The 11,840-nt window shown below is 46.3% G+C and overlaps 1 protein-coding gene across 5 annotated transcripts in view; it reads right to left on the reverse strand.

Annotated features, from left to right (window-relative positions):
• Window positions 1–11,293, reverse strand: part of ERG (ETS transcription factor ERG) — a 280,009-nt gene extending 268,716 nt beyond the window's left edge. For 3 of the 5 annotated variants that reach the window (XM_067739501.1, XM_067739500.1, XM_067739494.1), the window contains exon 1: window positions 11,146–11,293. The gene's annotated coding sequence lies outside the window, so the exon portion shown is untranslated. Of the gene's footprint in view, window positions 1–9,977; window positions 10,001–10,080; window positions 10,215–11,145 lie in introns of those variants that run through there. The other 2 variants (XM_067739495.1, XM_067739497.1) reach the window with 2 other exon arrangements.
• Window positions 11,294–11,840: the final 547 nt, after the last annotated feature.

The raw sequence follows: 11,840 nt of genomic DNA on the forward strand, positions 1-11,840 counted from the left end.
TTCTCTGTGCCCCAGCCCACAGCTGCAGCCACGAGCTGTCAGAGCCGTTCAGCAATTTGCCTCCAAGGTCTTGCCTGAGGATGTGGCAACTTGCAAGGACCCCACACAGAAGCAACTGGACCTCAACTTTCCCTGCCGAGCCACGCTGCCAGTCGAAGGCTCTGGGTGCCAGTGACGGCACGGTTTTTCCTCCAAGATTTTAAGCACATGTGGCTCGCATCAGTGTGGTCTCGTATTCGCTCTGTTTAGACCACTTGCCTCGCACGTTCTCATATTTACGCATGTTCACTGAACATAACCCCGAGTGAATTATTTAAGAAGGCTTAATGTGCTTCAGACTTCTCAAATATAATTTAGACTTTAAATTAAATTTGTACTCCCGTGGGAAAGTGGTGCAATGAACGCGGCGTATGGCATCGAGTGGACACGCCGTAGGTCCTGGAACAGAACTGCAGTTACATTAACAGGATCTCACCTGGCGACCGATGCTCCGCGTTGAACGAAACAGGACTGAGCTACAAGATTTAACGTGTTGCCTGTGTTTGAAAGCAGCAGAAACATACACCGCACAAACGCTCTCGCTTTTTGGGTTATTCCTTGCTGACCTAAAATGAAGCATCCCGACAATGAGAGATGCGGAACGTCTAGACCAGCACACAAAGCCACATTTGTTAGTTCTGAGTTCTCTGGGTTTTTTTAATAAATCGCAAAATCCTTTCTATCTGTGTTGGGATGCCAATAACTGCCCTGAATTAGGTGTTCGATTCTGCACGGCAAATTCGACTTGAGAAAAGGCAGACATATCTTATTTAACACACTTTTGTTTTGTTTACAGTAAGCACTGCCCACCAGCAAAAATAAACCAGAACAATGGAGTGAAATGCCCTCCTGCACGGGTGGTAATGAACACAAACTATCTAGAAAAACATGCAGACAAGGAGTTCACTGCCGACCGGGCCCTGAACTGAACACACACTTCTTATTCAGGGGAAGGTGAATGAGTAAGAATCTGTAGGGAAGGTTTTGACTTTGCATAAAAATTAAATTAAATCAGCTTTAAAACATGCAGACGGTAAAAGGGCTAAGTTATTCAACGACACATTACACATAGTACACCGGCAATAATAAGCAGCATGTGACTGACTTGGCTATGAACTTCAGCGTTACAGGAGAGGGAAAGGCCCGCATTAGATGCAATCTGTCATCACCAAATTGTGCGAACGTGTGCTCTGAGAAGTTAACTCTGCAGCAATCCATCTGATGGCTACCCTTTCTTTCTCTGGGATTCTAGCACCTCAAGAACGCTATTCCTCAAAATGATAAATTGTATTATCCTCAAGACACTGTCCACGGGCAAAATAAGTAATGTGTCATCCTGCCGGGATTACCCTTAAACAGGGAATACTCAAATAAGATGTTTATACGAGAAGCTGTCAGAGCATGATTCCAACAAAAGCAGCACTATTTGTCACCAGGCACATGAAGTTTCAGTCTGAAAGCAGATATTTGGTTTTGCCTCTTAAAAGCATGAAGTGAGTCAACAGGAAATCATACATACGTGATCTCTGCAATCTGAAAACTGCAGGTTTGATACAGAACATACCATGCTAGCATTCACTTTTTTTTTTTTTTTTTTTTTGCAGTACGCGGGCCTCTCACTGTTGTGGCCTCTCCCGTTGCGGAGCACAGGCTCCGGACGTGCAGGCTCAGCGGCCATGACTCACGGGCCCAGCCACTCCGCGGCATGTGGGATCTTCCCGGACCGGGGCACGAACCTGTGTCCCCTGCATCGGCAGGCGGACTCTCAACCACTGCGCCACCAGGGAAGCCCGCGTTCACATTTTTATTGCTATCATTTCTGGCTCCAGCGTGATATATTGGGCGATATTGCCAAGGGGGACACGAAGTCACAAAAATTCTATTACTGTGATCAAGTTATACAGTAGACGTCACAGCTCCTAATTATATGAATCCTGAACACCTATGCTGAATAGTGTCGACCTGCACTGTCCAATACAAGAGCCACATGTGGCTACTGAGCCCATGAAATGTGGCCAGTGCAAATTGAGATGTGCTCCATGTAACCCACACACTTGATTCTGAAGATTTAATACAGAAAAAAATGTAAGAGAGCTCATCAACATTTTTATATAGATGACACTTGAAGTGATAATATTTTGGACATCTATTACGTAAAATAGATTCTTAATTTTTAATAATAATAGTTAATTATTAATTTCATGTTTCTTCTTCCTTTCTAAAAGTACACGTGAGACTCACATTCTATATCCCCTGCCCAGCGCTGCTCTGACCTTCCACCCACCCTGCCTCCATGTCACCCTGCCCCCTTCTTGTCATTTCCGTAAGTGGACCCTCTGTGCTGACCAAGAGAACTCCCCGTAGCAGTGGGGATCCAGGGCCAAACCCCAGCTGGGTTCGGACTCTGCTCTGGCTCTATCTGTGTGACTGTGGGCACATCACTCAGCTCTCCCAAGCCTCACTTTGCTACTCTGGAAAATGGGGCAATAAAACACCACCTTCACAGAGCCGTGGTGAGGATGCCCTGGGGCAACAGGGATCCCATGTCTGCACCGCCTGGTGGAGTCAAGGTCAGTGACCATGCTCTAAACATCACAACTCGCTTCTCCTTTGCAAGCTTACTTTATTCCCTGCCTTTTAACTTCACACTTGGTGTCTAGCTTGGTCCTTCCAACACCAGGGGTTGGGCAGTTCCTGTGCTGTGTCCCCCAGCTCCCAGGGGGCACTTCCCACACTCCGAGCACCGCAGTGCCTGACTGCGGCTGCCCTCCCACCCCCATCCCTGCCTATCTAGAGCCAGGACACGCCATGGTGCAGGCCCAACGCACCAACCTTCGGGAAGCATTTTTTGGTCTTCCTCTGGCATGGTCTAGATCCCTTTTCGATTGTATGATTCTTAGGAGGTGGACTATTTTATTTATAATCTATCTTGTTCCGTAAAAGGATTTAAAGTGATCCACAAGGATACAGGTGATATAACAAGGTTTTTTAAAAATTCCGAAGTAGATGCAAATTAAACAATAGAGATGAGGCTAAAGGGAAACAAGGGCAAGAACGGGAAGAGGAGCTAAGAACGTGGCAGCCCACCCAGGAGGTCACAGGATCCTGCACCCGTGCCGGAGCTGGGGCACACGCACACCTCCAAGCTGGATGAATGACATCCAACTCAGACAACTACTCCTCATGCTGAGTCGACCCCAAGTCTTGATAAGACCCAAATCTTGATAAGATAACAAGCTTGCCCAACAGCTGACCTACAGCAGGCATGGGGATGGTCTCTGTCATGGCCCCGAATGCAGCACATCAGAGCCCCCTAGGGACCACTCCCTCCATCACTGCACAGCCTAGGACCCTGGCTCACTGTCACACCAGCCTGGTTCAAGCAGGTGGCACTGATGAATGTGCCATTTTTGTTGGCCTGTGCATTCACCCCCTTTCTAGAACCCATGGCCTGTGTGTTCATCCCCCTTCTAGATCCCATGGCCTGTATGTTCATCCCCCTTCTAGAACCCATGGCCTGTGTGTTCACCCCCTTTCTAGAACCCATGGCCTGTGCATTCATCCCCTTTCTAGATCCCATGGGCTGTGCATTCACCCCCTTTCTAGATCCCATGGCCTGTGTGTTCATCCCCTTTCTAGATCCCATGACCTGTGCTTTCACCCCCCTTATAGATTCAGTAGCATGTACACTCACTCCCTTTCTAGATTTCAGCTCCTGAAGGCCTGACCCGAGGCTTCCCCACAGTGCCTTGCACTGAAAGATCAGCTTGCCCTTCTAGTCTCTTCCTGGCGCTTGCCTCTCTGTGACTCAGAATGCCCCTCCTCTGCTGCAGTCCTGAACCTTCCAAGTCTGGGTCAAATCTGACCTCAGACAGGTCTCTCCCTGCTCGGCACTCCCTGCGTTCTCCTGCATGAATTTCCACCTGTGGATGTCTATCCCAAGGACGTTGCGTTCAGAGTGAATGCTATTAGCTATTTGGAGTGGAAGGGGCTATAGTTTCCTTTACATGTTGTCAATACAACTAGTTGAGCAAAGAATACTTGAGGCAGGCCACTAATGGCTGGGATCAAACAGGCAGACAGGCAAGCTCTGAAGTGTTCTGGCTTTTCCATTACATGTGCAGTTGCTTTTCTAATCTCTAGATATGTCCAGTGTCTTAACAGTCCCTATGCGATCCACATTCCCATCTCTCTTTCAGGACAGTGCTCTCATTTAATAGGTGATCAATAAATTTTGATTGAGAAATGTGTTTCCAGGTTGCCTCAATTTAATAAAGAAAATTCAACATGATTTAACGCTTAACGTTTGCAAAGAAAAACTTATATGCGTGCAAAACATAGTTACAAATGCGATCTTAAAATTAAAACAGATATAACCCCTTCTCTGCCTCCCAGGAGTTTACTGAGGGTTCTACATACTTAGGGGACGATTCTTCTGGACTTACCTCCAGTTTTACAATTTGGGAATAAAGTACGTAGGAGAAACTGGTCTTGTGGAATGTTCTGTTTAATCATCTATATTTATAAGCCTTAGAAAACTGCAAAAATCCATCAAATTTTCTCATGAGATGGGATTAGAAGCCATTTCGGACCTGATACTACTTCAGCTGTAAAACCCTCTCCCTTTGACCCTGCAAGCAACCATCTCTTTCTCTGCTTTAATGGCACGGTTTGGGGTGGGGTTTCAGAACTTAAATCCTGGTAATATGCTGACCTAACACCCCTTCTCCAGAAAAGACTCTCAGTATTCCCTGGATTTGAACTTCATTGTCATTATTTCTATTTTAAAACTCTGTAGAGAAGTAAATGTTCCTGCCAGGGTCAAACAGACTAGAAAGTACTTTGCACTACTGAAGAGGCAAATTTTTTCCTCCACTTTCGCTTATTCTGTCATCTTGCTACTGTAACTTGCACTCCAGAAAGCGCCAGGCTTGCACAAGGCACGTTTAAATTTTGAGCAATTATAGACCCAGATCTGTAAATCCGGCAGCAGGCCCACATCAGCTTCGGGAGGTTGGATATGATTTTAATGAGATTCCATTCTTCTTAAAATGCGATCTTCTTAAAATGTCCCTAAGACGCCAATTGGCGTCTTGTTTCCCAATAAAAAGAAATCTCGATTTTCTGATATATTTAATTTCACGTTTTATGTTGAGATGGCAAGTGTGCATGGTTTGTGTTTCCAAACACTTCATTTTACTAGCACACACTTCAGCTATTATTTATATTCAGCTTGGTTCTTTGTACGTCCCATGGAAGAATCCTGAAACCGTCCTTGTTCACTCCTGGGGTCCCAAGGTGCCACCGTGATCACCTCCCTCCCGCCAGCCTCCTCAAAACAGCTTCTTTCAACCTCTACTCAAAAGCCTGAGCTCTTCATTCTCTCCAGCACAAGCAGAATTCCAAGCACCAGTAGCACAGAGAGGAGGGAACACTGCTTTTCCATTGCCTGTTCCAATCAATTGATTATATTAAGGCAACGGGTCGTTAACACACATAGTAAGATCTTGGGTTTCTCCTGTTGTTCAGAAGAGCACAGAGCCTGACGCCCAGCTTAGCTCAGACAGAAAGGTGCACGACACCAGTTAATCCATTTCCGCGATGCTGCTTATGACTTTTCGCAAACGAATCCTTCCTCAAGGTGGTGACACAAACCTCCCTGCCTAGAGCACCGAAAAACTTGCACACGCATCTCTCTTTTACTTTGCAACTTAACTACTTTCGTAGAGCCCCGAGGATCCATAACCCACATTTCCACTCCCTCACGGAGGAAACGAATCTCCCCACCAAGAACAGAGAATCACTCAGTGGAAATATGACCAAACGAGTACATTACCGCTCAAAGCTGGGCCCCTTCATTCCCCTGTACTCAAACTAAGGGGCAAACACTCTTCTTCACTTTGAAATGAAGGTTTGGAGACCTCAGCCAAACCCTTAATCAAGTGAAAGTAAGGGTTTCCTGTTTTTGAAAAATCACCGTAGATGTGCCTGTTTTTTTCTTTTTCTTTTTTTTTAACCATTCTTTAGGTTTTATTTTTCATTTATTTATTATTTTTTACAATATATGTTTTTCTTCCTATCCATTGCAGGCATGTTTTTCTCCCCTAGAGTAGGTTTTCCTGGGGGAATAATTATTAAAATAATAGTAGCACTAAAAGGAATCCGATATGAGACACTAACGTGTGAAAATCTCATTCCCACTGAAACAGTTCAAAATTAGGTGGTATGTTTTAACTACAGATCTAGGTTTTCAAATCCCTGAGACATGCTAACAGTTTGTTCTAGATCAGATCTCCCGTCTAATTCTCTAGGGTTGTGATTTTCAAAAGTGATAAATTAATTCAAAAGGCCTATTGTACACACTTTAAGGATATTGTAGGCTTCAGCCACTGCCATTCTGAAACGGGAAAAAGTCTCAGAACTAAACTTTCTTTGCTCCTGCTTCTGACCAGGCGCTGAGTCAAGGTAACTGAACCCCTTACTTTCATTGTTAAATTACTGCTTCTCACACGCAATCAGGGTCTTCCAGATTATGACAGGCCACTGTCAAAATAGAAGAACTTAAAAGTTACTTTAAATCTAAAACGCAGACCCAGTGCTCCATTTTTAGATGCACCCTTTAATTACTTGGTGGTGTCTACATCTTACTTATGCTTAAATTTAGCAAAGTAATTTTAGATCACTCGCCTTCAGATCACTTCACTACCTTCACTAGATCTGCAATGTTACAAACATAGAGCACCGAATCCTCTCTCTTCTAAGTACTAAAATGTTTAAAATAAAAGGTAAAAAAGTTAAAAGGGCAACACTTCCCCCTGGCTATTTTGAAAAACTGGTGCGAATGAGAGCCCAGCCATCGGAGACTTCTGTTTTTTTAATCTACAGAATAACTGCTTTGAATCTATCAATGTGAGAAGGTGTATACTGACAATGTACAGATAATTACCTGTTCCTAAGCCACGTGAGGGTGCAAACAAGCACCAAGGAAGATGCCATCGTGACATCAACAATACAGGGGCAGCTAGGAGACCTCCTGTGTGAGTGTCACCAACTACGGCAGGGACTTTCAAAGTCCCCCCCCAGAATTCACACTGCTACCACCACGTATCAAAATTTTCTGAAATTGTGTCCAAAATATTTGAATCCCTCTGTTGCGTCAGCTTGTTTTTCTTACAAATGCAACTCAAAAGGTTTGAAGAGTTCCAAATTCAAGGTGCAGATCATAAACAAAGCCTGTGTTTTGAAGGACGATATACCCTGGGAATGCCCAAGTATCCCTACACTTTGGAGAAAAAAAATGGAACCCCTTTGGCATTCTCCTCCTCACTGGAAAAGCTTGTCCAGGAAGCAAAGGGTGATCAAGCCAGGAGGTGACAAAGAGACCTGCATTTAGAGAGATCGACCCCCAGCTTAAACGGAGCACTGACTTGCAGCATCACAAAGCCGGGATTCTGCTTATAATGACTTCCTTCTGATCTAAGTTACCTGGACCACTTCTTGCTTCCCAGGCTCCAGTAGTCTCACTAGAAGCGGGTGTCTCTCTGTCGACACCTCCTGAATGAAGTTCCATGAAAGAGTGAGTGGCACCGACATTTATTCAACACGACACTGTCTCCCCACCCTCCATATCATATGACTGATGCTGACCTGCTCTGGTTTTTCACTGGGGAATAGCAAAAGATCTCAGGAACATTAGCTCCTCTGTCTTGTGAAGAACTAAATCCCCCTTTTATTATTTTTGTTGTTGTTGTTTAAGGACAGGTAACAAGGAAAGACCAGAGCTAATATTAATTTTAGAAAAAAAAGTTGAAAATTTCCTATTACCTACTTACAAAATATATATTCCATATACGCACAATATATAAAATTTTAGAATAGTACATAAGTTAAAAATCAAGGTTGACATCTTCAAAGAGGCTTTACTTTTTACTTATATATCCGGCACTCCACTGGGATCTCAGCCCTTACCACAAATAAAATAGCTGATTTTATGAGATGAGAAACTCAAGAATTTTCTTTAATACCAAAACAAAACCGGGGACTTCCCTGGTGGTGCAGTGGTTAAGAATCTGCCTGCCAATGCGGAGGACATGGGTTTGAGCCCTGGTCCGGGAAGATCCCACATGCTGCACAGCAACTGAGCCCGTGCACCACAACTACTGAGCCTGAGCTCTAGAGCCCGTGAGCCACAACTACTGAGCCCATGCACTGCAACTACTGAAGCCCACATGCCTAGAGCCCGTGCTCCGCAACGAGAAGCCACCGCAATGAGTAGCCCGCACACAGCCATGAAGACCCAGCACAGCCAAAAAATAAATAAATTTTAAATAAATAAATAAAAATTAAAATGAAGTTGCTTTTTAAAAAAAAGAAAAAGAAGTGGAGGAGGCAATGGTTATAAACACGTGTACATGCAGTCCCATTACATAATCCAATGGTAAACAAGAATTCTCAAAAATTTACCTAAAAAAGGCGCAGCAGAGTAAATCACCAAGAACTCATCATGAGAGAATAGATACATGGAAAATAATATATCACAACGCTACCCCAAATATTTAAAAATAAAATGAAGGAATTACAAAGTGTTAAAAAGAGAAGAAACCAAAATTTTAAGTGTACCTGGAATTATATATTCTTAAATAACTCGAAAAGATATAATACCTATTTGCTGGCTTAGTGTAATTTCCAAAAGTCACTGAGTCAAATCGAAGCTGGGGTTACCAGACCGCAAACTGTATTTGTGATATGTGTAGAACTCATAATGCCTTTCTTCAGAATTAGAAAACTTTGCATAGTAGCCACAAATTTGCACAGCTCATCCGGTTTCCACTAGAGTCGTAATTTCAATGGTATAATTAGCTCATTCATAATTTGACACATAGTGAGTTAATTTATCTGGTTAGATTTTTATGTAACTTCTATTGCCTGGTCTTCCCACTGATGAAGCCAGTGCAAGCTGCTGCCAGCGAAGCAAGGGTTAAACCCAGGAATGTGACAGTTCTCCTGGTGATAAGGTGACGGGTAGCTGAGGCCAGGTCAAGGGCTCTAAGCTATTTGGAGAGAATTGAAAATACTCAAAAATAATCTCAATGGTAAATAAACTCTATGCCCTATGTATGTCACCAGGGGAAGACTAAAAATTTTTTTAAATCACATTGAAAGTTTTCTGAACTACAGAAGCTCCAGAAACATGCACAGTGGGAAATCCGTGGCACATATGAATATGTTCTTTGGAAAGATAACGAAATTATCCCAACGAATAAATAAACAACTCTATGTATTAAGTTCACATCGGCATTAAAATTGTTTATCCATTTTATTGGGCAGTTTAGTCTGCTATTGGTAATAGCATCTAACTGCTTTAAAATGTTAAAAATAATTCTATGCAGTACCTTTTGTAAAGCCTCTATACAATATACAATAGCGATACATAGATGTTGGATTTCAGGTAGAAACCAAGAAGGCTAGCTGATATACATATATATATATATATATATATAATTTTTAAACATGCGAAGTTTCCCAATTAAAGTGGTAAACGGGAAGCATATAAACATAACAGCTGCAAGCTGAGGTGTCAGAAGGTGAAAAGACAGAGACAGAAGTGCAGAGAAGAGACTAAGCCCAGGTTTAGGAACGCGCGGTGAGAGCGCCGTCGAAGGGCGACTCCACGCACAGATGGACCGACCCGGCAGTGACAGCCAAGCCCACACCTCGTCTCGACTTTCAGCCAAGCGTGGGCTTTAATTCGAGCCTTATTTCTATTCCAGACAACAACAAATAACCTCTTTCTCGGTGTCCCAGACGAGGCCCCCGCGGTCAGCTTTCCCGGCCCTCGCCTATTGCGGGGTCTCCACTCCTCTCCCTCCGTCCCGGGCGCGCGCGCCTTCCGAGGCCGGGCAACGATGAGCCGTGCCTCCCGGCGTCCCACACCCAACCTGTCCCGGCGCCGTCGGAAGAGCCGGGTCAGCCCGCTGCCACCGTCCCCGCCGCCGCCTCCAGCGAAGGAGCCGGGCAGAGCGCGCGGGCCACGGGACTTACCGAGAGGCGAGCGCCGCCGTCGGGGGAGGGCGTGTCCCGCACGTGGGTGTCCGCGCGTGTCCGCGCCCGCGTGTGCCCGCGCGCGTGCCTGGCCGTGGGCGCCGAGCCGGGCGGCACTGAGTCCCTGGGCGCCGACGGACTCAGCCCATGGTGTGGGCGCCGGCCTCCGGGAGGCTCTGGCTCCCGCCAATCGCCGAGCAGGGCTGCCGCCCCGACGCGCTGCTCGAGATCCGGGAGTGCACGCCGGGGGCGGGGCGGGGCGCGGGGGCGTGAGTGGCCCGGGGCGCGGGGGTGCGCGCGCGCGCGCGTCCAAGTGCGCGTGGGTATGCGGGCGCGCGTGGCCGTGAGCGCGCCCTCGGGCCGGGGAGCGCGGGCGGCGCGGGCAGGTCTGGACCCCGCTTGGCTTTAGGAAGCATCTGGCGGCTCGGAGGAGGAAGAGGAGGAGAAGCGGAGCCTGGGACGGAGTGAGCGAGAGTCCAGGCCCCGGCGGCGCGGGAGAGAAACCCAGGAGGGGAGAGGAGCGAGGACCGGAGAACAGGCGAGGGGAGGGGAGGGCCCGGGAGGTGGGGGACGCCGCGGAGGTGCTTGCTCCTCGGAACTTGGTGAGAAGTAACTTTTTATCCAACCTCGGCCGTTACACACATTACAAATAATAAAAGTTAAAACTGGTTGTTTCGGGAGAAGTTTAAAATGACCATCGACTGCCTGGGATACTGATCAGAATTAAGACGACGTTGCCCTCAGCTTAATGAAGAGACGCGGTGCCAGGCGCCACCGGCTTTAGTAAGACCTGGAGTCACTGCCCGCGCGTCCCGAGAGCGTTGGGACCCGATGGAGGAGCCTGAGGAGCAGCGGTGTGCGGTCGCGAGGATGCCAAGATGTCCAGGGGACACCCTGGTCTGATGGACAGACGCGGTGACGGCGGCCCTCCTGAGAACAGTGTCTGCAAGATACAGCCTCCAAAAGGGGGAGCCGCGAGGTCTGGCTCATCGGCCCGGGGGCACTGCGAAGCCCCTCCAGATGTTTTAGTTTATAAGTGATTTCTGACATCAAAATCGCGCTTACCTGACTGCTGCTTCTCTTCACTCATGTCCCGCGGGGACCGTCCCTGCCTGATCGCTAGGAACCCAACCTAGAGCGTCCTCTTGCAGACTCTCCCCTTTCCGACCAAGTGAAAACTACTCGTGTCCCTCCCTCTCCAAACTTTAACAGCCAAGAATTTCAGCAAACAGCCAGAAAGAAAACTAAGCCCCCCCCACCGCCTGCCACCCCAAGGGAAGGGAGGGAATAAGCACTTCTTTAATTTGAAAAATAATAATTAAAACTCCCTCAACGTTTAAGGCCGGGCAACATAATCTATTAATTGGTCGCTATTAACATGCAGTTTTATTGACCATAGCACACAGAAGTCTGATTGTGAAGGAGTGTTTTCAATGAAAGTGGAGTTATTTTAGCTGCAGACGTGTTTACATTTCTGTGGTTTAGTCTATAACTTTCTCTTTTTCTTGCTTCAGAATTCTGCTCCATGAAGCAAAGCCCTTAGCTCCCAGACATTCCAAAAAGTCTGCCAAAATAATAGAAAAAAAAAAGAGAGGGAAGAAAAAACACACAGAGACCCCCAAGTCTGGGTCAGACTCAGGGTTGTAAGTGGGCATCACCAGTATGCCCCCTCTCCACACAATTTCCAGTTTAAAGAAAAAAAAAAAAAAAGCCCTTCAGGCCTCCATTTCCTGTTTGCTGAGGAAAAAATAGGATGGGTC

This window comes from Pseudorca crassidens, chromosome 5 (assembly GCF_039906515.1).
Source record: "Pseudorca crassidens isolate mPseCra1 chromosome 5, mPseCra1.hap1, whole genome shotgun sequence".
Lineage (NCBI taxonomy): Eukaryota > Metazoa > Chordata > Mammalia > Artiodactyla > Delphinidae > Pseudorca > Pseudorca crassidens.